This window comes from Chionomys nivalis, chromosome 2, assembly GCF_950005125.1.
Source record: "Chionomys nivalis chromosome 2, mChiNiv1.1, whole genome shotgun sequence".
Lineage (NCBI taxonomy): Eukaryota > Metazoa > Chordata > Mammalia > Rodentia > Cricetidae > Chionomys > Chionomys nivalis.
Window position 1 is genome coordinate 101586290 of NC_080087.1, and position 27980 is coordinate 101614269.

The following is a 27980-nucleotide window of genomic DNA, read 5'->3' on the forward strand; positions in this document are numbered from 1 at the left end:
GGAAGGAATGATAAATGCAGAGTAAATAACTTAGGGTATAAAGGATGCCACTGTAGGAAAAGGAAAGTCTACCTCTGGGGAGCCTGTGATTCAGATACATTTGTTAGAGAAGAAAAATGGAGTACTCAGGATGTCATAAAGCAAGTCTGTTGAGAGAAAATAAAACGGTGATCTGCTGTCTCCTAGGCGTAAAGCTGATAGACACTTTTACGTAATGAGTGATTTAGAGCAGGAACAGAAGGAACACTCATTGCTCTACTCAGCTTCTGTCATAAGTGTACATGGTAGAAGAAAACGTCCACAGTGCAGTCTACACAAGTCCGCAGTAAATAATGGACTTTGAAGATTCTATTCTTAATACACAGAGAAAAATCTGCAATACGTCTTCAAAGGGGTGATGGCATGGACTGAAGACATCTATCCATGCAGTCATCCAGCAAAAGCTGAGCTATATGGCACCTCATAGAATCTACACTTCATGAATTTCAGACTAGAGTACAATGGAATTGAGGAAAAGAAAGAGAATCTTCAGAAAAGATTCCCTAGAACTAGATCCAAACTGTAGAGAAAAATCAATGAGATTTTGTCCAATGTCTCAGCTAAGCTAGGAAAGAAGCATCACAGCATACAGTGACCTGAATCAAAGTCAAAGTAGAAAGAATGGTGTTAGTTTTTAGAATGTTAGAGCATTAAAACCTTCAATGTAATTGTTTATACCTCAAAATTAACATCTTCTCTCTCAAGGTTTTACCTGAGTGAGTCTGAGCAATGAAGAATATAAATTTCTCATTGATTTTAACTTCACAGAATTATAGAAGTTTAAGGAAGGCTGCTTGAGCTAGGCCTGAAATTCAAAAGGCAGTAGTCAGAAGGTAAAGCTGATTGTAGACTACAGAGAAAGCTGCCAGAACATAGGGATAAATGGGAATCTACATTGTGTTCTTCCTACACCTAAAGCGGGTTCTGCATGTTAAAGACCTAACAGCTTAGGTGTATGATTAACCCAATGTTCCCAAGTAATACAGTGTTATCACCTTATACCTCTGGTCTCCACAGCTTTCTACAGACATTAAAGACTTATCAAACTTTCAAAAAAAAATCTTTTGTAATCTCCACTCTCAGATGGACTGCATCGACCCCCATGAAGCAGAGTAGAATCTACACTTCATGAATTTAGAATCTTGGTCAGCAGCAACTAATCCTAAAAGCTACTAATCTTTCCTAAAGAAAAGATGGTTATAGTTATCCTTGTTCTTCCAGAATCAAAATATTGTTTTGGTCATCTACATAAGCATCATGTCAATTAAACTCAGTATTTGATTATATTACTGCTGCCATTCAGAGCTATATAGATAACGTGTTTTACCCTATTATCATTTGTACATACTTTATTTTATTTTTATTGAAAATAGGTTTTCATTCAGTCTAATCTGATTATGCTTTCTCCTTCTCAAACTCCTCCCAGATACTCCCCACTTCCCTATCCACTCAAATGCACATACCTTTTCTCTCTCATCAGAATGCAAACAGGCATCTAAAACTATAATAAATTAAGATAAAATTAAAACAATTTAGAATATGACCACACAAACAGAAAAAAAGGTCAAAGAATAACTTTAAGAAACTCATATATATATACAGAGACATATATATTCACACACAGAGAGAAATTCCATAAAATCACAAATGTCTATGTATTCTATAATATGTATTAAGCCATATGTATATATTATAGCTATAGAATAGATGCACCTACAAATATATGTATATCTATTTAATATATTTTCTTCATTACAGGTGCTTTACATAAATAATACAGATATTTATCTTTATATATAATATATATACACCAATATCTATTTACCTATTATCTATCTATCTGTCTATCTATCTATCTATCTATCTCCTACCTATCTTTATCTTTATAGATATAGATTTACCCACATGTATAGATCTCTGAATTTATACACAAAGGACCTGTAAGGTACCAACATCAGCAAAGCGCTGACAAAGCAATATGAAGCGAAGAATCTCAAAAAATGCCGTTGAATCCATTTCGTGTTGGACATCTACTGTTGGGCATGGAGCCTGCCTTTAAGAGTGGTTTGTGTATCCAGTGAGACACCTTTGAAGAAAACTAATTTCTCATTTGCAAGAAGCTTTATATTAGAGATAATTTTTGAGTTATGGATAGAAGATTTTTTTCTACTTACCCTTGGTCTGCCTTTGTATATTATTATATGACTGCAGAACAGAAAATTACAAACCCTAGAACTGACTTTGTCTGATTACAAGCATTGAAAATCCGTGAACAATGTGTGTGAAAAACAATAGATAAGTTGTTTTGAAGTTTTTCAGATTTGCATATGGTCTTACTATGACTGTGTCATGTGCTTTGAAGTATTTTAAAATTCAGCAAAAAATTAAGGAAGAAAATAAATGCATGTGTTTTTACTTGAAATAGAAACTTGCCCAACATAATTCAATAAATACAGATAAAAGTTCAATCAATTTAAAAGGGTATTACATACTCAGAAGGTTCAAATCACATTTACAATGACATTAAAAATAAGAGATTTTGTTAAATAAAATTATTTTTCATTTTCATCATTTCTGTCTTTCCACAAATTATTTTCATCTCTTGTCATAATTTATTGTCTTGTTTCTTTGATATCTGAAATTATGAGATTACTTTAATTTGTCCAAATTTGCCTTTAAACTTACAAAATATTTTCAAACAAGAATAGCAGAGCAAAGTATATCAAACTGTTACAGTGGCTCCAACAGAAAAAAAAGATATTGCTAAATTTTGGGTGTTCTGCCTTTAAAATGACAATAGATTGTGTCTGAATATTGTAATAAATAATTTTATGAGTCTGATAGCATTACACATGAAATTACTGCTATTTTCATATTTAGTTGCTCCCTGCACAATTTAATTTTTATATATAAATAATAATTTCTTGTTTGAAAATGGTATTTTATATAAAACAACAATCTGTCACATGATGTCGAAAGACTAAGAGGAAATCTGTAACACTTAGAAATTTGTCTCAGTGTGGGTTGAAAACCTTTACTACAGATATCAGATTTATCAATTATGTTTGACATCAGAAATTTCCCTCAGGAACCTTTAAATAATGATGACCTTGACACTTCAAGGATCTCTGCTCCACCAGACAATCGGTCAGGCAGCTATCTTGTAAATCATTCCAGTGATCAACCAACTCATTTTTATTTCTTGATATAATGTCAATACTATAGAAACTAAATCATACAAATTTTCTCTTCCCAGTAAATATATGATTCTGTAATTGATATAAGCTGATATGTTGAAGAAAACAGAATCACTGTGTTGCTCAGAAATTGCAATTTAAGGATGAAGTACATATCAACAACTAATTACAGTAAGCAAAATCTAAGGCTGCTTTTATTGGCCTGTCCATATCATTCTGGGGATTATTTAATCTTAGGCAAAATCAAAGGCTAATTTATAAAACATAAGATCTAAAGTCAGCTTCAGATGACAATGTATTGTCTAACTTCAATCAGATTTAGGTCTCAATGCATCTCATGTTTAATTATTAGACTATTGACCTATATAAATACTATGATTTATAACTTGAAATTTTCTTTTCTTTATTATGTAAATCTGTGGGACAGAGTTTTCAGTAACCTTTTGCACTTTCTTGGTTCAATATGGACATATTTTAGTGTATCAACTACAAAGTAATCACTGTGAAATTTTTATTTTTTAAAAAGTCAGATTTAGAATTCTTTTGGTGTTATTCATGAAACACATCACTAAACTGAATGGAACATACTAGAGAATAGGATGTTTTAGCCAGATTTTAGTTACTGCAAATAAATACTTGAGATGATTGTCATATAAAAATAAATATTTATTTTTTTCACTGTTTCGGAGGTATTAGCTGGTGGTGTCTTGTCTATTTTAAAATGTCAATTTTCTATAGCTTAGAATCACCTAAGGAGGGAGTTGAAGAATTATCTAGATGAAGGTGTTTTATGTGATTATCTTGAAGACCTACCATGAATGTAGCAGCACAATTTCATAGGCTGGGTTCTGAACCATAAGAGTAGAGTATCTGCGTCCTTACAATGAAGCAAGTAAACAAAGTTGTTTATTCTTTCTTTGCTATTGGCCGTGGCTATGATGTGACTAGATGCTTAAGTTCTTTTTTTGACTTCCTCAAAATGATGAAATGTAACCCAATTATACTTCCTTACCTTCTGCTTCCATTTTTCCCACAGCAACAGAAATAAAACTAGAAGAGTTGATTAACATCTTTGTCTTAGTACTTTGACAGAAGTGTCATGGTGCAGAGAGTCACAACAGAACAAAACTACCTACTCCAGGCAAAGACTCAAAGAGAGAAAGCACAAAAGGTCAGAATCTCTATGCAATCTTTCGGGTCATTTCTCGAGTAAACAGGAGACAGCTCAAGGAGACTCCACCATTAAAATTTCCACCACCTATCAAGTGTCCAGATGGGAACCAGGCTTTGAACATATTGGAAGAGAATTAAAAATGAACTTTAGCAATGTACAGCTTGGTAGAGATTTAAAAAGGGTAAGCACAGGATTCAATTTACACTAAAGAATGTAAGACCTTTTTGCAAGAAAGTGTTAGGCCAGTAACAGTACAATAACAAAGAAATAGCCATTAATAGAGTAAGGCAATATTAAGTTTGAAGGTTTTTTTAAATAAGAAATTTTATTAAATGAGCACTTTTCTTTTTTTCAGTATTTATTTATTTATTAAAGATTTCTGTCTCCTCCCCGCCACCGCCTCCCATTTCCCTCCCCCTCCACCAATCAACTCCCGCTCTCTCATCAGCCTGAAGAGCAGTCAGGGTTCCCTGCCCTGTGGGAAGTCCAAGGACCTCCCACTTTCTTCCAGGTCCAGCAAGGTGAACATCCAAACAGCCTAGGCTCCCACAAAGCCAGTACGTGCAGTAGGATCAAAACCTAGTGCCATTGTTCTTGACTTCTCAGCAGTCCTCATTGTCTGCTATGTTCAGCGAGTCCAGTTTTATCCCATGCTTTTTTCAGACCCAGTCCAGCTGGCCTTGGTGAGTTCCTGATAGAACATCCCCATTGTCTCAGTGTGTGGGTGCACCCCTCGCGGTACTGAGTTCCTTGCTCGTGTTCTCTCTCCTTCTGCTCCTGATTTGGACCTTGGGGTTTCAGTCCGGTGCTCCAATGTTGGACTCTGTCTCTGTCTCCTTTCATAGCCTGATGAAGGTTAATATCCAGGAGGATGACTATATGTTTTTCTTTGGGTTCACCTTCTTATTTAGCTTCTCTAGGATCACGAATTATAGGTTCAATGTCCTTTATTTATGGCTAGAAACCAATTATGAGTGAGTACATCCCATGTTCCTCTTTTTGGGTCTGGCTTACCTCACTCAGGATAGTGTTTCAAAACTCAAGTCCAAATGAATTAAACCTCAATATCAGTCTGAACACACTGAACCTGATAGAAGAGAAAGTGGGAAGTATTCTACAACACATGGGCACAGGAGACCACTTCCTACATATAACCCCAGCAGCACAGACATTAAGGGCATCATTGAATAAATGGGACCTCCTGAGACTGAGAAGCTTCTGTAAAGCAAAGGACACTGTCACTAAGACAAAAAGGCAACCCACTGACTAGGAGAAGATCTTCACCAACCCCGCAATTGACAAAGGTCTGATCTCCAAAATATATAAAGAACTCAAGAAACTAGACTGTAAAAAACTAATCAACCTAATTATAAAATGGGGCACTGAGCTGAACAGAGAATTCTCAACAGAAGAAGTTCACATGGCCAAAAGACACCTAAGGTCATGCTCAACTTCCTTAGTGATCAGGGAAATGCAAATCAAGACAACTTTAAGATACCGTCTTACACCTCTCAGATTGGCTAAAATCAAAAACACCAATGATAGCCTCTGCTGGAGAGGTTGTGGAGAAAGGGGCACACTCATCCATAGCTGGTGGGAATGCAAACTTGTGCAACCACTTTGGAAAGCAGTGTGGCAGTTTCTCAGGAAATTAGGGATCAACCTACCCCTGGACCCAGCAATACCACTCTTGGGAATATACCCAAGGGATGCCCTATCATACAACAAAAGTATATGCTCAACTATGTTCATAGCAGCATTGTTTGTAATAGCCAGAACCTGGAAACAACCTAGATGCCCTTCAATGGAAGAATGGATGAAGAAAGTATGGAATATATACATATTAGAGTACTACTCAGCAGTAAAAAACAATGACTTCTTGAATTTTGAGCACTTTTCTTTTATAGCAGTGTTTCCATTATGAGTAGAGTATTGATTTCATTTCTGTTATGATAAAATACTCAGACCATAAGAAACTTAGAGTGTAAAAGTTTATTTAAACATTTCCAGGTTATAGTCTGTACAAAATCTAAACAGGAACTTGTAGCAGTTTGTCATATTATACTCAGAGTCAGAGAGAGAGAGAGAGAGAGAAGGAATATATGTATGTTTATTTGTGCACAGCCCCTTCTGCACTTACACAGGTCATTATTCAATTCCAAGGAGTGGTACAGCGTACAATGGGTAAAACTTCTCATCTTGGTTAACACAATCAAGATATTCCCTGCAGGCATGCCTATAGGTAATCCTGCTCTAGATAACCCTTCACTGAGAAGTCCCGGGTAATTCCAGCTAAGGCAGAGTCGACAATTCAAACCATACTAGATCTTTTGAACATTTATTATGTAGCAGGTAATTCTTCTAGAAACAAGTTCAACAAACATAAAGGTTAAATCTTGCTATAGAAGATAAAAGAATTAAGATTATTCACACTGAATTCAAGTCAAATTCAGCAGAAGCCACTTTATGTAATCCAGATTCGGCAAAGAGCATGCATATCCAGGGAAAAGCATTACAAATTTTCAATGACTTAGTGCACACATTATTGACTGTGAATAAGGAAATATACAAAAACCAAGAATGGTGTCTAATGTTGGTTGTGAAATCAAACATCACAAATGCAAACACATATTTAATCTGTTGAACATATTTTCAATTCCCACTCATATTCTGATTTGGAGGTGGATTACCAATTCATAAAAATCTTAAAACTATTAACCAATTTGTTTTTAAATTTAGAAGCTAGATTATCAGCATAAAAATATACCTTGGCTCAGACACAGGAAAATATAAAATATAGATCAAAATGTCTTTTGACAGTTTGGCCTGAGGCCCAAAGCTAGTGCTTACACTAAACTTTATTTTAAAAACACAACCTTTGGTATTGTTGATTTTCCTCCAACAAGCAAGCCAAGATGTGAAATCTAACAACTCTTTTTGACATATTTATAACAATGAACTGCCATGCTTAATTGATGAGGACTGTCTTCATTCACATCAGGCTATAGCTGCATGTTACTCACACAGAGTTCACAGCCTCTGTCCTTCAGATTGCTGACTGTGTCTGTGTTATTAACCTTTGACTTCATCTGATGGTGGCACTGCCATGCATAACTGGCTGTCTTGGTAGCTTGCAACTGGGCCTTCCATGTTCCCTTCTCCTTTCTCTTTGTACTCTAAAAACAACTGAACTGATGGAAGCAAGATGATGTAGTCAGTTACTTTGTAAATTCAAGATTGGTCAGATTTTCTCCTGGAAGAATCTCAGAAACAAAATTCTAGAAGATATGCATGCTTGCTTCATTAAAAAATAGAAGGTGAAAATATTAAAACAACAATGACCCAGGTTTTAATTTCAACTCCAACCTTGTTTAGTTTACTGCAAGACATTCAATCTTTCTGGCCCTCATTTGTAAAACGAAGGAAAGATTTTAGGGCAAGAAGGACTAAATTTTCCTAAACAGTTCATTCTCATTCCTTTGACTGAAAAACAGACTTTGACTGCTGTGGACAGAGTGAACTTTTGGAACTTGTCGTAGTTAGGGTGGCTATTGCTGTGAAGAAACGCCAGGGCCAAAACTAACCTGACTTTTGCTTCCACACCACTGTTCATTATTGAAAGAAGTCAGAGCAGAAATGACAATTGGGCCGGAATTGGGAGGCAGAGCCATTGCAGAGGCTATGGAAAGGTGATGTCCACTGCTTTGCCTACAGTTTCAGAGGCTTAGTCCATTGTCATCATGGCAGGAGTCTGGTGGCACTCAAGGCGCTAGAGCAGTAGCTAAGAGTTATATCATGATTTGCGAGAGACAGAGAGACACACACACACACAGACAGAGAGAGAGAGAGAGAGAGAGAGAGAGAGAGAGGGAGGGAGAGAGTAGAGAGAGAGGGAGAGACTGGGTAAGAAGTGGAATTTGAAACCTCCAAGTCTACTCCTACTGCAACACTTCTGACAACAAAGCCACACCTATTCCAACAAAGGCACATATCATAATCCTTCTAAAATATTGCCACTTTCTGATGATTAAACATTCAAATACGTTAGTCTGTGGGGACCATTCTTACCTAGACCACCACAGAAGTGTTAAGAAAAATGAATAAGTGTATCTGTTGTGTGAGAGTGTACACAAAAGACTGCATACACATGAGGCTCAGAAGTTTAACCATCATTAGCATCATTTCCAGTCTAGTAAATCCACTATATGCACGCACATTTTCCTACAGTGTTTTCCCCACAGATATGGCCTGAACTGCCTAGTCTGATTTGTTGTATGCGAGTACTTCTTAATTACTGTGACGAGCAGGTGGGGGCAAATAGAGTGCGCAAGCTTCAGATAATATTCTTGAAAAAGACATCTGACTTGCTGCTCATTGCCTTGCTTTTCTTTTTACTTCCTGGGAAATGAGAACAACTAAGTTACAATCTTGACCTCAGAAATGGAAGTTACCAGACACCTCTCTGGAGAACCCACTCTGGGTCATCCAGCTTAACTGACATTCCTAAAGAAAGACGGACAGTTGTAGGTTTTTTAAAGTTAGTGTATATTTGTCCTTCTTTGCTTATGTAGTTTACTCTCTGTATTATAAATAGAAATATTTACATCACGCTGTTTCTGTGAGCTTTGAAATACATGCAATAATTCAAGTGTGGTATTTATCAAATATTAGAAACTTTACAGAAAAATAAACTTCAGCTATCTAATTTGTTTGAGAAAATATGTAATTATAAAATAAATAGATAGCTTAAACAAGGTTGCTAGTGATTTAAAAGTTCTAGATTATTGAAATATATAGTAAATATTGCCTAATCTTAAACCATTTATTTTCATAGTTTCTTTCTTTTATGCTTTTGTGGATGCATTTACAATGTGTAAGGACACAACAGGCACTCAACACATGTAAAGCCACCCTTTCTTTCTTCCTATTAAACAGCATTGGATGAAATCAAACTTCAACTCATGTGTATCCACCCATTATACATCGTGTTGAGTGTATGTTCCATCTCTCAACACTTCCATCATGTATTCATAAGATTAGTAATTAGAATCTTACCTCCACATTTATAGTCTTCAGCGACCATATAGATAAAAGAGAACCAGTCTTTCCCCTTTGGTTCCTTCCAATGCTTTTCAAATGTGAAAATTAATGTTTTTTGTTCCACTCTACCTGCTGTCACACAAGACATAGGCAAGATAAGTATCTAACTTTTCTTGTGATTTGTCTCCATGAAAAAAATAATTTAATTGATCTTAGTAATGTTTCTTTCATTGATTTTAAAAATAATTTTTGAATAAGGAGGGATCTCTTTCTGAAAAACTGTCTATTTTCCTTTGGCTACTTTTGGAAGAAAGAAGATCAACATGTTTAAGTGCATTGACACATCAAATCATTATGCATTGTACATTATAATAGCATCCTTGTTTCTGAGTTAAAAAGAAATATTAACAAAAAAGTTGTGAAATAACAATGTTAGCCTTAGGTAACTATAAAAGCAATAATATAAGTAGTAGCAAAAATTATCTCATTTTGGAAATTTGTCAAGGGCAAAAAGAAAATTATGAACACTTTCCATCATTGGAGAAAGACTTGTACTGGAGCTCTGTGAGATTAAGATAAGAACTTAGCTTCCTTATCCAAATCATTTTACTGCGAAAATAATGGAACTCAGATTATCAATTGTGGTGACTACTGTTTGCTGTAATGTAATTAGTCATCCTACTTTTTTAAATCCATTGGTCACAACTTTAAATCACTCCTAGTTTTATTCTGATTTTTGGGAAGATTTTCCTGAATCAACCAAACAAATAATTATTTGTATGTTTCAAATTGTGTGTTTTGCATGTTTACTATTCAGAGTTCATTCATAGATCATATCCATCATAACCCTAAACATACTGTTATATATATTAAAATGAAAAACCAAGCAAAGAAAGATAATATTTTCTCTTATATATTCTATTTCAATCTTTACAATGAGTTCATTTTGCTACTTGTCATTTTGTATCAAGTAGAAATTAAGCAAATAATAGATATTAATTGCAAATCATTATCAAGGCAGCATTCATTCATTTTGTAAATATTCTCATGTATTGCTATGTAATACTTGCTCATAAAAATTTAATGCATGAGGAATGCCCTTATCTAAACAATAGTTTTGAAGATAGTGATATTTAAAAAAAAAAAAAAACTTGAATGAGTGGACAGTGAAAACATGTAAATGGTTTAAAGTCAATAGAGTTGCTTAAATTTGGTCCACTAATAAACTATATAAAATAAACTTTAGCTTTGTAAAGCGAGGCCTTTATGGATATGTGCTTTATGAGAACAACTTGGTGATGAAGAAGATGTTAAATACTGGAAGAGAGAAGTTAGCTAGAAGTTAGAGTTCACCAGAGAAATAACAGCTTTGTTCAGCATGAAAGGTCCTCTAGTCCAGCCAGATAAGACCACTGCAGGTGTAGGTCTACAGGATACCCAGGAGAAGACTTAGCATCATGGGTAATGACAGCCTTTCCATCTATGTGAGGCTAATATAGAAAAGGAGTGTCTCTCCTTAACCCTGCAAGTGCTTCCCTGTTCCTACCAATTTCTCCACCAGCTGGGGTGGTTCCTTACATGTTTTCATAGTTACCAATTTCAGTTGTCCATGGCATGTCCAGAAACTAAATCAAAGCATGGCCCTTCTACCTAAAAACTGGGACAGATATTTTTCATATTTTTTCTACAGATTATCAGATAAACTTTCATTATATAGATGACTCTGAAATTGATTGCAATCATCAACTTGTGTTCTTTATTCAATCAAAATAATGAGAGGACTTTATGAAGAAAAGAATGAATTGTACACCTTAGTTGTTTTAGAGTACCACAGCAGCTGGGTGCTAGGTCAGGAAAATGATGTCACTCTTTTTTTAAAGTCTTTCTTCTAGTTTATTTATTATTCTATCTGTTGATTCCTTTTTGCTTTTTGAGACAAGGTTTCCCCATGTAGCCCTGGCTGTCCTGGAACTCACTCTGTAGATCAGCCTGGCCTTGAACTCACAGAGATCCACCTGCTTCTGCCTCCCAAGTGCTGGGATTAAAGGCATATGCCACTACCACCTGGAAATGATATCACTCTTAATAACTCAATAAAGTAGTGGAAAAATAGGATACATGAAAATAATAAGCAAACCAAGCAACCAAGGAGAGAAACATCCTTAGAAGAGTGGGAAAGAAAAAAATTAAGAAAGTCACTATGCCAATTTGAAAATTAACAGCTCAATTCATAGACCATTGTCATTGATTTCACTGTCTACTGCTCTGTAGCAAGTGGTACTCTGGGAGACCCCAGGATACTTCTAGACAAAATATGATGTGAGTCCCTGTTGGTTATAGCCACAGTCATGAAAATAAAAGATGCTTCTAATGCTTTTTAAAATCACAGACTTTCCTTCCCTTGGCAGAGTGTAATCCAGAGTGATACTAAAAGAAGTTTTTAAAATTTGTTCTTCAGGCTTCCAGCAGCTATGACAAAAGGAAAAAATATCAGAGGAGAAATGGGGTGAGTAGTCAATACAATTCCACAAAGGTCTCACACATTTCCTTAGTACTTTGAGCACAGTGTCTCCAGGAGACCAGTTTTGCTTGATCTATAGGAGGAGACTGAGAGTATATGTTTTCTGAATATGAACAGTAATTCAAAGAAAACTATTCTTGTAAGTTGAAGCTAGCATAGGACTGGTGAAGCTAGTTTGATCTGCCTCTGGCTGCTCTTCTTGAATTCCTTGGCGGTGACACTTAAGGCAGCTCAATTTGAAATAGTCATTTATAGGGTCCCTCAACAGAAAATCAGTTGTGTGGTACATTTCCTGCTCTCATATTGTTTGGAAGACAAATTTGGATGAAAACCACAAAAAATAAGGTGCTGCTTTCAAAATATCAGTGGACAACTGGAAAATTGCACTTAATGAAAGTTGCATCTCCCTATCCATAAAAAAACCTCTCTAACACACATACACACACACACACATATGCACATATAGATATACATATGTGTATATATATATATGTGTGTGAACATATGTACTTATATTTTATTACATATTCAGTGTTATGAATCATTATTAGGTTTTCAATAAATTCTGAAAAAGAATTAAGGATATCAAGCTATAACTAGAGTTGATTTTTTTAAATGGCTAAATACTTTTAAATTATACCTTAGGCTTCTCAAATCTATTTACTTTCCTTCCTACACATATCACCAAACACACACTACTATCTAGGAGAGACTTTCTCTTTTGATAGAAATCAGTACATGTATCTTTGACTGAGGGTTAACTATTATATGTTTGTTAAGTTGACACCTCCCTTGCAATTGAATTAGTTTAACATATTTGTAAAGCAGAAAAAAAATATGATGGTGCTACTGGATGGCAGGTGATTTCTTCAGGTTTGTTTATAAGTTTTTGGTTGCGTTTACTCTGAGTTTTCTCAATAAAACTCTTTAGGAAATCCTAAAGAATGAATAATTTCAACTAGGTGCAGTGGTTCACATCTGTCGCTGCAGCACTTGGGCAACTGAGGCCTAAGTATTGCCCTGAGCTTAATGGCAGCCTGAGCTACTTACTGAGTATACTGTTAACTAAAGCTTCAGAGTTGCAGAATGCAACCGTGTCTCGACACACAAATAGAACAAACAAACAAAACCCTCTAAGTAACAAGCCCCAAGAGTGCTTGGCAAGAGAGTTGTCTCTGTAGTCTTGGCAGCTATAGATGACTTTACACTGTCCTCAAAATAAGGACTCATTCACCTCAAACTTTTTCCTCATGTGGGCAGCAAGCTACTTTCCCTTTCTCCTCCCAGAAACAGAGGTGCATGCATTTACATTCCAGCAGGAAGGTGTCTCTTCATCAGAAGAGGAAAGGGGGACAGATCTGCTTACTACCTTAGGTGCTTCTTTCCTATACTACTTTCTAAGGCAGTTATATGCTAGCAAAGTCTCTACAGTGCTACCCAGCAGGGACTGGAGCTTGCTTCTTGTACCAGCAATGAGATGTTTTGCTTGAAGTTATCTCTCCTTTAACCTAGAGATGCTGAGTATTTTGTGGAAATATGGATGCAAATATGGACTCTAAGCCAGCTATACATCTCTTTCCTTTGCCAAGAAAATCTAAAATATAATTTTTAATTATATCTATTTGCTCTTTTTCTGTGTGTATGTGTTCAGGGGTACTAGCCACAACGTATGTGTGGAATTCAGAGGGTAACTTGTGAAGAGTGGATTCTTGTTCTTTGGTATTTAAGCCCCAGGATCAAATCCAGGACATCAGAATTGGCAACAAGTGCCATTACCCACTGGCCTGAGAAATGAAAATCTAATTAGCGGTCATGTGTTGTCTGTAGAAGACAATTTGCCCTCATTGTTGTTATTTGCTTATTCAGACCATTCCCTTCTACTAAGGGTTAATTTACAGGTAGGTAAGGATTGTCACTGCAATTACAAAAAAAAAGGCAGCCCAGTTAGTATTTTTTTGGAAGGGGTGGGGATGAAGAGGGACATTCCTCCTTGTTGAGAATGTCATTTTAAAGACAATTGTTTGCCCTTGTAGGTGGAGTTCCTCACTGGGAGGATGAGCTGGAAGAATTTACAGAAGACACATTTTAACCATTTGAAGCAAGCAGATGACACCACCAACACAAGCAGTAGAAAGACAAAGAAATAGCAAAATGTGATTTTCTTGCTGGTATTTACATGCTCCTAAATCAACTCTGAACTTATTTCTTCTATATCTGGCACTATATACACAGAGACTGCACTATAAAGTTTTAAGTAATCTTTTGGGTTTTCCCCTCCATTATTCTGTTTATTTGCTGTTGTAGAGTATTATTTTAAGGTGTGTTACTTTTGTTTATGCTCTAGAATATTTGCTGGATGATGCAGAGATATGTTTGATTAAATAAAATTCACCTGGGGTCTGGAGACTGCAGCAGAAACTAGCTGACAGGAAGTAGTAGGGAGGAGCCAGGTGGAGAAGGGTTTATAAAGAGGGGCGAGAAAAAGCACTGAGACTCCTTGGGAGACCCGAGGAAGAAGTCTAGGTGAGCTGCTTGCGATTCTCCCTCTCTGGGAAGCAGGATTCTACCTCAACCTCTGAATCTTGAATTTGTTTGTGGGACAGAGATTTAGAAAATTTCTCTTAGTAATTTTGAAGAAGTCAGTGTCTGAGGGAACAGAATTTTTTCAGGCTGAGGCTCTTGTGGCCCAGCTGCTGCTGGTCGTGGCAGAGTTGCGGTTGCTGACTAGGAGAGCCATGGTGTAAAAGGCAGACAATTAAACAAGAGGACAACGGTCAGCTTGCTTGTTTGTTTTTTCTTTCCCTTTTATTGAGAAAACATTTTTTCTCATATATTAACCTGATTATGATTTCTCCCCTTCTAATCCTCCCAGTTCCTCCTTACCTGCACTCCCATCCTGATCCACCCTTTTTCTATCTCTGATTAGGAAACAAAACCTCTAAAAGGTAATAGTAAGATATAGTAAGACAGAACAAAAGCTAAAACATTGCAATAGGACAAAACAAACACAGAAGAAAACAAGTCTAAAGCACAAGAAAGAGAGACCAACTTATTTTCACACTCAGGAACTGTATAAAAACACTAAACTAGAAGCCATGAAACATATGCAAAGGACCTGTCTGGTAAAAAGAAAGAAGAAAAGAATTATAAATAAAAATAAAAAATAATAATATAAAAATAGTAATAAAAGTTCTGATGCAATATTTTGAGACAAAGAACCTCAATAGATGCCTTTGAGGTCCTTTCCTGTTGGCCATCCACTACTGGGCATGTAGCCGGCCCTTAATAGTGTTTTTTTTCCATGATGGCATATTAATATCAATATCACAATGTAAAGCATTCCAACTTTTAAAAGCCCCTAGGTTATTAAAATTGTAAACACTTTAAAAGTTGGCTATTTTAAAATACCCAAAGTCTCTTTCAAAGTTCAAATTTTCTAGTGATTAGTTTGTGTGCCCAGTTCTCAAGGGGTAAGTTTGGTTGGCTAGTTTTCATTCCAGCTTTATACAAGGTAAAGGGGTTTGGAGAAAGGAAACTTCAGTTCAGAAAAGGCCCCCACTAGCATGGGCTGTGGGAAAGTCTACAGGGCATTTTCTTGATTGATGACTGATGGGGGAGGTTTCACTTTATTGTGAGCAGTGACCCCCTTGACCTGGTGGTCTTGAGTGCTGTAAGAAGAAAGCTCAATGAAGCCATGTAAAGAAAGCCTTTATGCAGTACTCCTCTGTGGTTTCTGCTTCTGTTCCTGCTTCCAGCTTCCGGCTTTGAGTGGCTGACCTGAATTTTCTCCATGATGTGCTCTGATCAGAATGAGCAAGATGAAATAAATCCTTTCCTCTCTTAAAAAGAAAAAGAGAAAGAAGGAAGGAAGGGAGGAAGGGAGGGAGGAAGGAAGGAAGGAAGGAAGGAAGGAAGGAAGGAAGGAAGGAAGGAAGGAAGGAAGGAAGGAAGGGTAGTTTCCCCAGTGAGATGTCTTTGGAGAAAGCAAAATACTCATTTGCAAGGGGTTATCAATTAGACATTGCTTCTAGGTTAAGGATGGGGCCATGTGTCCACTAATCCTTTCAGTACCAAGACCCCATCTGGTGCAGACCAATGCATGTCTAGGCCTACTACCTCAGCTCTACGAGTTTGTATGTGGGTTGATCTCGTTGATATAGGACCTTCTTTTCTTGGTGTCCTCCATGCCCTCTGATTCTTATACTCTTTCTGCCTCCTCTTCTGGAGCATTCCCTCAGCCCTGAGGAGAGGGATTTGATGAGGACATCCCCTTTAGGGCTGAGCGTTCCACTCTCTCAGTCTGCATAATATCTGGCTGTGAGTTTCTGTATTTGTCTTCATCTACTGTAGGAGAAAGCTTCTCTGATGAAAGCAGGACAAACTCTGCTCTACTTCCTTGGTCAGACTGTGCCCTCATTTTTGTTTATTGGGTCTTTATGTGATTCTGGTGTCAGGGTAACTGTAACCTCATAAAGTAAACAGAGCAGTGTTTATAGTTTGTGTATAATTGGGGGGTATTGGCATTAATTCTTTTCTGAAAGTTTAGTAGAATTCTTCACTAGAACTATCTGGCTCTGGGCTTTTAAATGAGTGCTTCTATTTAACTAGAGATTAGAGGTCTGCTTAAATTGCTTAATGACTTTTTATTTAACTTTGGAAAGTGGTATATATTGAGAAAATTATTTATTTTTTGATTTTTCAATTTGATGGGATACGGGTTTTAAAAGTAAATCCTTATAATTCTCTGAATTTTCTCACCTTGTATCCTTTATATCTCTAATTTTGTTCATTTGAATTTTCTCTCTCTGGCTTTTTAATTAATTTGAATAATATTTTTTCACTAATATAATGATGTTTTCAAAGAATCAACTCCTTTTCTTCACTAAGTCTTTGTATTTGTAACAGACCACTGGTGATTGCCTTGCCTCCTTCCCTGTCCATTCCCCAGTGGATCACATAGATCTTCCCCAACAAACTTTCTCCCTCCCCAACTCATTGCCTTACTCCAGACTCCAACTCCAGCAGGCATCCCTAGGGACCTTCCAGCAAAGGCTGTCAGCAAGTAGGCAAGCTTCATATCCTCACTCTCTGTCCTCTCTTCCTTGTCTAACCCCCCAGTTTCAGCCAAGGATCTGTAGCAGATCTGTGACCTTTCCTTGCTCCCTTTCCCTATTCCCAGGGGTCTACACAGTTTCTGGGGAATACCCTGCTTTCTCCTCTCTTTTGTACTCCTCATGTACCCACCACAAAAATATCCATTCCTAAGGGACAGCTCCCCATACCTAGAAATACATTTTACCAGGAATCTTCACTGGCACACCTAGCAGAATCCTAGAATTCCCTCATGGAAAGCATAGCATCACCATATCCTTTTAAGAACCAGAGAGGGCAATGGAAAGCAAGGAACAAAACACCTACTCAGCAAAGCTAAGACCAAATATCCACACCTAGAATTGTAATCTTCCTAAACTCAGATGCCTACATGTCAGCATAAAAGCATGATCAATAACAGCCAGAGTAATATGCCTCCGCTAGAGCCCAGCAACCCACCACAAAAGGCTCTGGATATTCACCACAGCTGAATCACAAGACAAATACCTTAAAATAGCCATTATGATTATAATAGCAAGGTTATTTCCAGGTTCTGAAACTAAGAAACTTCTGTAAAGCAATGGACATGGTCAACAAGAAGAAATGGCAGTCTACAAAATGGGAAAAGATCTTCACCAATGCCACATTGAACAGAAGGATCATATCCAAAATGTACAAAGAATTCAAGAAATTGGTCATCAAAAGAACAAATAAGCCAATGAAAATGGGGTACAGACTTAAACAGAGATCTCTCAACAGATGAATCTAAAATGGTTGAAAGACACTTAAAGAAATACTCAAAATCCTTAGCCATCAGGGAAATGCAAATCAAAACACTTCTGAGATTCCATCTTATACCTGTAAGAATGGCAAAGATCAAAAACACTGATGACAGCTTATGCTGGAGAGGATCTGGGGTAAAGGGAACATTCCCCCATTGCTGGTGGGAATACAAACTTGTAAGCTGTTTTGAAAATCAGTATGGTGATTTCTCAGAAAATTAGGAAACAGCCTACCTCAAGACCCAGCAATACAACTTTTGGGTTTATACCCAAAGGATGTTCAATCATACCACAAGGACATGTGCCCAACTATGTTCATTGAAGACTTCTTTAAACCATACCAGTGTGATTAAAGTTTTTATTCATTTACCATACTAAAACATCATTTCCTTCTAAGAAACAAAGACACATTGAGGAAATATCATTATTTATATAGTGTTTGAAAATAATGTTTATGTCTAGATTCTGATTTTTGCCTCTGCATTTGAACTGTTTTGATGTGTTTGGCCTAAACACAATGGAATGCTTGGTTCTTTACTGATATGTCAGATATATCATTGGAAAGGAGGAGTTTTGAAATAAACAGAATGTGATGGTTGACGCTTTTTTAAGTTGATTGAGGTGCAGAAACATAATCCAAGGAAAATCAATATAACAAATAACAACAAAAGCAGATATTTGAAATTAACAATGCAAAAGTTAGTGACCTATCACACAATCAATTTGCCTCTTATTCATGCTTCATTTTGGAGTATTTTATATAGTTTTATTGAAAATATTGATTAACTGAAGTAGACAGAGCTTCTACAAACCTATACCCTTCATTATCCATTTATTAACATGATACAGTTTTTATTAGAATATTCTATGAATATTGGAAAACTGTCAACTTCACTGTAAAAGCGTGCTTTTCCAAATTCTAATTTTTTCTTGAAATCTTGAAATTTATCACTACAGCCAATATTGTCAGTTACTTCCTTGAAGCGGCGGGTTCACTTCATTAACTTATAAAACAATATCTGTCAAATGTGTCTGAATAATTACACTGTGTCTATCAATCATGTGTTCAAGAAAGAACTTCACTATAGAAACACATAATGAAGCTTGTATTTCATCATTACGTAGGTGTTTTACCTGAGATAACCTCTTACTTTAGTACCCAGCAGAGACTTTTATTCCTTATTCCCATTTATTCAGATGTAGATTTACTATTATAAAGGTTCATGTGCAAGGGCTGCCATCTAATTAAGTTGATAATTTATTGCTTTATCAATGATATTAATTGTTAAAGCTCAATGTTTTTTCTAATATCACGTGACTTAGTCACCGTCCATCTGCTATGAAGAAACACTATGAACATAGTAACTTTTATAACATAAATAATTTAATTGGGACTGGCTTACAGTTTCAGAGGCTTGGTCCATTATCGTCATGGTGTGGAGCAGGTTAGCAGGCATGTCAACCATGGTGGTGGAGAATTATTCAGGGCTTGCACATTCCATTCCCTGGCCCCCACAGGCTTATAACCATATCATTTTGTGCAATCATTTACTACAGCTTCAAAGTTTCCATAGTCTATTATAGTCTCAACACTCTTTAATAGTCCAAAGTTCAAAGGCCCTTCTGTTGTGGGAGTCTGCTTGTTTGTTCCCGGCTGCCCAGAACCAACCAAAAACACTTAGAAACTGTATTATTAGCATACTATTTGGCCAATAGATTAAGCATATTTCTGGCTAACTTACATTTTATACTAACCCATCTCCATTAATCTGTGTATTGCCATGTGGCTGTGGCTTACCAGGTAAAATTTCATCCCCAGCATCTGTCTCTGGTAAGGCTACATGACTTCTCCTGGCTCTGCCTTCTTTTTCCCAGAATTCAGTTTAATTTTTGCCACCTATCTCTTTTCTGCTCTGTGCTGGGCCAAGACAGTTTCTTTATTAACCAATGATACTCACAGCATACAGAGGAGAATTCCACATCACCTTCCCTTTTCTGTTTAAATGAAAAGGAAGGTTTTAACTTTAATATTGCAAGATTACATAAAAACAGATATTAAGCAAGAATTATAGTTACAATATTTATATATACTTTATCTTTTGTCATAACTAAGGAAAACTATAATTATAAATATCTATTCTTCAACTTCATCAAACACCCCAGAAGGATATAATATTACCTAAGTAGACAGAAAGTGCATTGTAAGCAACTTCCAAAACTCTAGAATTAACATAAACATCTCAGTGCCTGGACAGTCACCCCAAGTTCTTCTGTGCTGTTGGGGCATCCATATTCAGTCTACAGGACTATAGTGTCTTACAGACTCTTCCATAAAGCAGGAAATTTCAAAGAGAGTTCCACCTATATTAGTAGTTTGTCACTCACTTTTTCTTTGTCTTATAGAATGTCAAACAGACTCTTTCATGAAGCAGGAACCCAGAAGGATTGTCTCACCTTTAGGCAAGTTCAGCAGTCATTTTTCTGTGGGACCTGTATGTCCAGTTCACACAGAATAACATCAAACAATCCAGGCAAGAGCAGTTTCTTGCCCAAATGGCTAATAAACTCCACGAGGAGACTCTTTGATACCCATCTTCCTCTTGAAGTTATTGTTGCTGCCAGGAGCAGATGTGTCTCATTGTCATGAAAAGTCATAAGTTTTTAAACATCTTAAATGCCATATTCTGAAGGTATTTGAAAGATTTGAAGAATCCCTATCCATCTGAAATGTATCTCTATACATCTAAAAAACCTAATTAATATGACTACAAGCTTGACTATTATAGATGATTATCTATTAACCTATATTTCTTAATTATACATTTTTAATGAGCTGAACAAACATAATACCTTAATCAAGATCAGAAATACATAGAGACAGCATAACAAAATTTATCTTAAACCAAGATCCACAGCAACACAAATCCCCCTTTAAGTGTAAACAAACATTTATAAACAGTATTTGGAAATTTGAGCATAGTTATCTCCAAACTGCTTCTTTTATTTTTGGATAAGGTATTTTTGGGGGTGTTCATGGCAACCTTTCAGGGGGACTTGGTCCATTAAACCGAATTAGCCTGGAAGAAATCCGTAGGTTCTCATCTTCTGTGGAAATAAAAGAAGATCCTCTTTTCCAAAACAACATATCCTTGGACTCAAATTTTGAAGTCAAGATACCTTTAAAACATATGTGTTGGTTTAGCTTAGCAGTCCCCAGAATCAAATGTCTCTCTGCAGTCAAAAAAAAAATTAAAGAAAACACAATAATATACATAATCCAGACTCTATGTATTTTCCATCCTTTTGAGCTTATGTTTCTTTACTTCTTTTAATCTATGACTGTCTGTACTCTGTCTCTTTAAAGACTTTGTTTATATTTTAAAAACCATTAACTTCTTTTTATAACTCTCTATACTCTTTTTCTTCTCTGTCTCAAGCCTATGTACATTTTTAAAACACATTGTGTCTCTTCTATGTCTGAATATGTCCTGTTGTGTATCTGAAATTCTTTTCTGTCCAGGAGCACACCTTAAAATGTTAAGCAGCTAAGTGTCATTACTAAGACTAAGGATGCTTTACCTTTGGCTCCACCCAGTCCAACAAAGATGGCAGGGCAGAGATCTGTTTAGCACAAGTCTTCCTGACAGCCCCATTTTCAGGCACACAGTAAGTCTATGTTGCCATTAAGCAAGTTGTAGCACTCTCCTTACAAACCCCATTCAAATGCTCTATAGCCAGACCTCCCAAAGGAGTCAGGGCCATTTGCATTTGTGCTGGCAAATCAGGAATCTGGCTTCTTTTTTTTTTTTTTTTGATTTTCGAGACAGGGTTTCTCCATAGCTTTTTGGTTCCTGTCCTGGAACTAGCTCTTGTAGACCAGGCTGGCCTTGAACTCCCAGAGATCCACCTGCCTCTGCCTCCCGAGTGCTGGGATTAAAGGTGTGTACGAAGCTGTACAGTTTTTACTGTACCTCTCTTAAAGCGGTCAGGGTATCACTGTGAGCCCATCTAGAAAAATAAATTGTGGCTACCAAGAAACTGTGTTAAACAGTAAATGGTGCTAACATGGACAACTAAATTTACTTAAAACCTGAGAGAGTTTGGGAAGGAATTCTAGACACAAAAAGAACAGAGTTAAGCATGGCTTCTTAGTAACATCATTTTTTCAGGGGGGCTCTGTTTGCTAGAGGCAAGTATATCTCATTTAAGAGATGCTTCATCATTCAGGTTTAGCTGCAAATACCTTGCAGCCCTTTTAAGAGGCCCCACCACAAAACATTTAAATGGTCTTTTTGTATAGCTGACAACATGCTTATTGGTAGTGGCAGGGACATTGAGACTTCATAGAGTTGTGGGAATAAACATGGCTCCCATCAGTTCCTTCACCATGAAGCTAGACTCTTAGAAAGCTATGGAATGGGGTGGATCCAGTTGTCAAAGCAATGGCTTTAATCCTATCCATATCGCTTAGTTAATTAAAGACACATGTGGTCAGAAAAAGAGAGATATACAGTAAAGATATATTCAGACAAAAAAGCCTCTAAATGTTTTGCAGTGTGTTTAAAAATATATGTAGGATTGCAGGAGAAAAGAAAAAAGATAAAGTCCTTTGAGAAAGAGAGGGAAGTAGAAGTTGGGTGTGGTGGCACTCAACTTTAATTCTAGCACTTGGGAAGAAGAGGCAGGAAGATCTCCCTGAGTTCTCGTACAGCCTGGTCTGCAAAGTGAGTTCCAGGATAGCCAAAGAGAGAGAAACCTTGTCTCTAAAAAAAAAAAAATCAAAATTAAATATAAAAAATAAGACTTTAAATAAAGCCATGTAAAGATGGAAAATACACAGAGATTCTGGATACTGTATGTTATTGTGTATTCTTTGAATTGTTTGAATGCTGAGGAAGGAGTAACAACAGCTAAGACATTTATTTGATTAGAAATGCTGCTGGATAAATCCAACATATATATTTTTAAAATGCCTTGACTTAAAAATTTAAGTCAAAAGATATGTTACTTTGGAGAAGAGTTTTTACTTTTGTTTCTACAGGAAATGAGAAGCTGTGGATTCATTCTCGATTAAGAAAAATCAGGTTTGATCAAGGAAGACCCCCTGAAGGGTCTTTAATAGGAGCAGATAGCCCAGATGATTCGACATTTCAGAAGACCTCTGTTGGAGTTTCTTCTGAGTTCTATATCCAGAACAGTTTCAAGACTTCTGGCTGAGATGAAAAAGCCTCACAGAATATTCTAGTCAGGACTTGACCATAAAATTCTCAATTTTCTTTAAGTCCCCATAAGATGATTAGAGCCCCCAATCATCAGGAAGTAGCCTAGAAAACATGCCCTCATTACAAAAAAATGGATTATGGATATTTTTCTTTGTTTTAGAGTGTTGTTTACAAGTTGTTATGGATGATGGTCTAGGAAAAAAGCTAAACAAAAGAGATTAGATTCAGAGTTCTTGTTTTGAAAAAAAGGGGGTGGGGCCTTCTGTGGGACAATGGACTTGTACCCTGTTACTTGTATTGAATTGTTTCAGTTAAATGCTGATTGACTAGTAGCAAGGCAGGAAGTATAGGCAGGGTGACCAGGGAGGAAACAGAGGCGGGGTGACACAAACAGGAGAATCCTGGGAAGAGGAAAGACTCAGTCTGTAGTCATGACCCAGACACAGAGGAAGCAAGATGAGAAAGCTTCACTGATAAAAGGTCCCAGGCCACTTGGCTAACATAGACAAGAATAATGGAATAATTTAAGATGTAAGAATTAGTTAATAAGAAGCTTGAGCTAATAGGCTAACCAGTTTATGATTAATGTAGACCTCTGTGTATTTCTTTGGGTCTGAACGACTGTAGGACCGGGCAGGATAGAAACATTGGATAAGAATGGAGGAAAAGAATGATTTCCATTTTCTGTTGCAGTCAGCTTAATCTTGTTTTTCTTTAAAGATTTATTTTTATAAGAAAAGCAAAGTGTGAAAACAGTTCACTTTCAGTTAGAGACAGCAACATTCTAAACAAAACATTCGCATATTCAGTCTTAAAACATGGAAGAATAATACATCTTAAAAGGTAGGTTTTATCCCATGAAAGCGTAGTTGTTTTCACACTTAAAATAATCAACAGAGTATATCAGTTTAATAGAAAATGATCTCAGTTCACTCAGAAAACACATTAAGCAAAGTTAAACAATCATTCATCAAACAAGCAAACAAACAACCTCAACTCAACAAAGAGAAAGAAAAAATTACATTTAATCTGATAAAGAATGTCTCCTGAAAAATAACAAATGATACCTTAGTTTAGCTAAGCAAGAACGGACTTTAATAAAAAGATAGTATCATATCTCACCGTTTTTTGATATTTTCCATGGAAATTAATACTATTTACAGAAACTCAGTGAAAATATAAAAATTGTTATAAAAGAAACCCAAACTCTACTTGTATACAACATTTTGTGTGTATAAACTGTTTGAAAAATTAACAAGTAACAATGGACGACGACACTGTTTAGTAAAGGATCAGGTGCAGAAATAAGATAAAAATTGCATTTCTATGTATTAGGAGTGGAATGTTGGATGCTGAAGTAGAAAAATAAAAATTTTGGAATAACACCATAATGCCAAACAGTGATTATATATATATATATATATATATATATATATATATATATATCTTCTCACATATACACATGTGTGTATGTTTGTCAGATCATGAAAGCAACAAAATCATGCAGAGATTAATTAAAAAGTGAAATAGTTTATAATCTATCATGTGGAAAACTCAGAATTTTACTTAGATTAGTTCTTTCTAAATTACTATTTAGATTTAACAAAAATACTATTTTAAATAGCTAAGTCTGAACTATATTAGATGAGAACACTTCACTGATAAAAGGTACCAGGCCACTTGGATAACACAGACAAGAATAATGGACTTATTAGTTAATAAAGAGCCTGAGCTAATAGGCCAACCAGTTTCTGATTAATGTAGACCTCTGTGTATTTCTTTGGGACTTAACTGTTGCAGGACCAGGTGGGACAGAAACCTCAGTCAACACCCTTCTGAGACTCATGGCAATCATTTAACTGTAACTCCCTGTAAAACCAAAATCAAAAAGCAGATCACATATTTCCAGCATGGAATATGCATTATCCTTCCAAAAGGGAGGAAAGGGAATTTAGGGAAAAATACTGGGTCAAAGTAAGATAGAAACCAAGCAGGGAAAATTCTAAATTCTTCATCTCCGTGTCTGATGTCAAAGTACTTTTCAGGCCGGGCGGTGGTGGCACAGACCTATAATCCCAGCACTCGGGAGGCAGAGGCAGGAGGATCTCTGTGAGTTTGAGGCCAGCCTGGTCTATAAGAGCTAGTTCCAGGACAGGAACCAAAAGCTACGGAGAAACCTTGTTTCGAAAAATCCCCCCCCCCCAAAAAAAAGTACTCTTCAGATCTCCAAATCCTTCAGTCATGTAAACTATAACACATTGCTCTCTCCTTGCCTCTTTGCTGTCATTTACCTAACAAGTTCATTCCTTTGCTTACTTTAATGCCTATTTCTTCAGGATTCAGGTGTGTACTGAAGACTAACTGAGACGTCCAGCCCCATGAACTGAGTCTTGGACCTTCTGTTGGCAGACTAGCTGAATTACAGCCTGTAAGTCCTCTCTCTCTCTCTCTCTCTCTCTCTCTCTCTCTGTGTGTGTGTGTGTGTGTATGTATATATACATATATATACAGAAAATAGACATAGATAGTATGTAGATAGATATAGATATGTTCATTCAATAAATTCTTTTCCCTCTATAGAACTCTGACTAATACACTGTGCATTTACTCAATTAAGTAAACCATTATTATTAATGACCTGGTCAAGAAACAAAGGACTTGTGTCATATCTAGGTGATGACTGATTAGTTATCACTCTTTTTGTACCATTAGTGCATATAAACCCAATGAAAGAGTTGGAGGGCCTAACTGGACTCTGCAAACTTTGAGAAAAAATGAGTTTGAGACAAGGAAGTAGAAAAGAAGTATGCCAACATTTCTCGGATTTATTTAGTTGAAAGATATATGGTATAAGAGAAAGAATTCCACATTCACCTAAACACAAAAAGTACTTTGTTTCTGGATCCATCAACCATCTATTGCAATGACCCCAGAGGTGCTTTTATATGTGTCTGTTGCTGGAAACAAGATGATGAATGTGACATTTCACCTGTAGATTCACTGTATATTTGTCTCCTCTCCTAGTGGAAAGGAGAAATCTTGGAGTTGCTGGCTTCTATCAAGTCGTATGAACAGTGGCCACAGCAACATTTCTTTCTTGTGCTTCTACTACTTTCTTGATCAGATGTAAGAGTCAACTGCTATTTTCTTTTTCTCCCAAATGACTGTTCTATTAGATGCAAGGAAGGCTTATTTTTGCATTACTGGTTTATCACACCTATCTCATAAAGATGAGGAATCATTTTTGTTGACTTAACTGTTTTATCTTGCTTAGTGAGATAAAGTTTAGTAGTCACTGAAACGAATACATTTTTGTGGTCAGCACTTACTGACTTGTGGAGGTTATTATTCTTATTTATTGACCACAGTGCTTTGAGTTCATGAACTGCTGACATTTGCTCTTCTGATCCCAAGATGACAAATATACATGCAAATCTGTAGGAACAGTTTCATAAGCAAGACAAGTGAACATTTCATTTTCCGGGACTACAGAGTCTGTACTTACTTATCCATGGTGCTATATTCTATACTGACAGATTTGAACATATACTAAACTGCTGATCACAATGGATTCTTTTTTTTAAGCAATTCTAATTTCTACTTAATCTTTTCACATCTCAACTTAATTAATTTGCCTCACTATATTATGTAAAACTTCTTTGTGTGTGTTTATGTGTATAAATGTGAGTATGTGTGTATGTACAGGTGGAGTCCAGAGGTCAATTTTAGGTGTAATAGCCTGGGGCAATCCATCTCATATTTTGAGACAGGATTTCTCACTTGATTGTGATTTGCTCATTTGTCTAGACTGACTGACAGCTGGGTACCAGTGATCTACCTGTTTCACCTCCCCAGTGCTGGGGTTATGAACATGTGCCACCATGTCTATGTTTTTTTTTTTATTTCAAGCAATTTCTTTTTTTAATTATTATTTATTTTTACTTAAAAATTTCCACCTCCTCCCCTCCTCCCATTTCCCTCCCCCTCCCCCCATCTCCCTCACCCTCCCTCTCCAGTCCAAAGAGCAGTCAGGGTTCCCTGCCCTGTGGGAAGTCCAAGGTCCTCCCGCATCCAAACAGGCTAGGCTCCCACAAAGCCAGTACATGCAGTAGGATCAAAACCCAGTGCCATTGTCCTTGGCTTCTCAGTCAGCCCTCCTTGTCCAACACGATCAGAGAGTCCGGTTTGATCATATGCTCCATCAGTCCCTGTTCAGCTTGCTTTGGTGAGCTCCCATTAGATCAGTCTCACCGTCTCAGTGGGTGGGTGCACCCCTTGTGGTCCTGACTTCCTTGCTCATGTTCTCCCTCCTTCTGCTCCTCATTTGGACCTTGGGAGCTCAGTCCAGTGCTCCAATGTGGGTCTCTGTTTCTAGCTTCATCCATCGCCAGATGAGGGTTCTATGGTGATATGCAAGATATTCATCAGTATCGCTAAAGGACAGGGCCATTTCAGGCTCTCTCTCCTCAGCTGCCCAAGAATCTAGCTGGGGACATCTCCCTGGACGCACGGGGGCACCTCTAGAGTCAAGTCTCTTGCCAAACCTAAAATGGCTCCCTTAATTAAGATATATACTTCCCTGCTCCCATATCCACCCTTCCTCTACCATGTCTGTGTTTTTAGCATGGGTTCTCGAGATTGAAATTAGGCCCTCATGCTTATGGTCAAATACCTCACAGTCCGAGCTATCTTCTAGTTCCCATTATCAATTACTTTTGAACACACTGTATTGAGTCTTATAAACCACTGTAAATTATTTTGAAAGTGAAGTTGTGAGTGAATAACTGGATTGATTAAATAAACAAATAAGTGTACTTAGGCCTAAAAGTGACTTCTCCCATGTCAGTTTTCCTAAATGTTTCTTTTATTCAAACCTTTTCTTCTAATGGCACCACACAGCACATAACGCTTCTT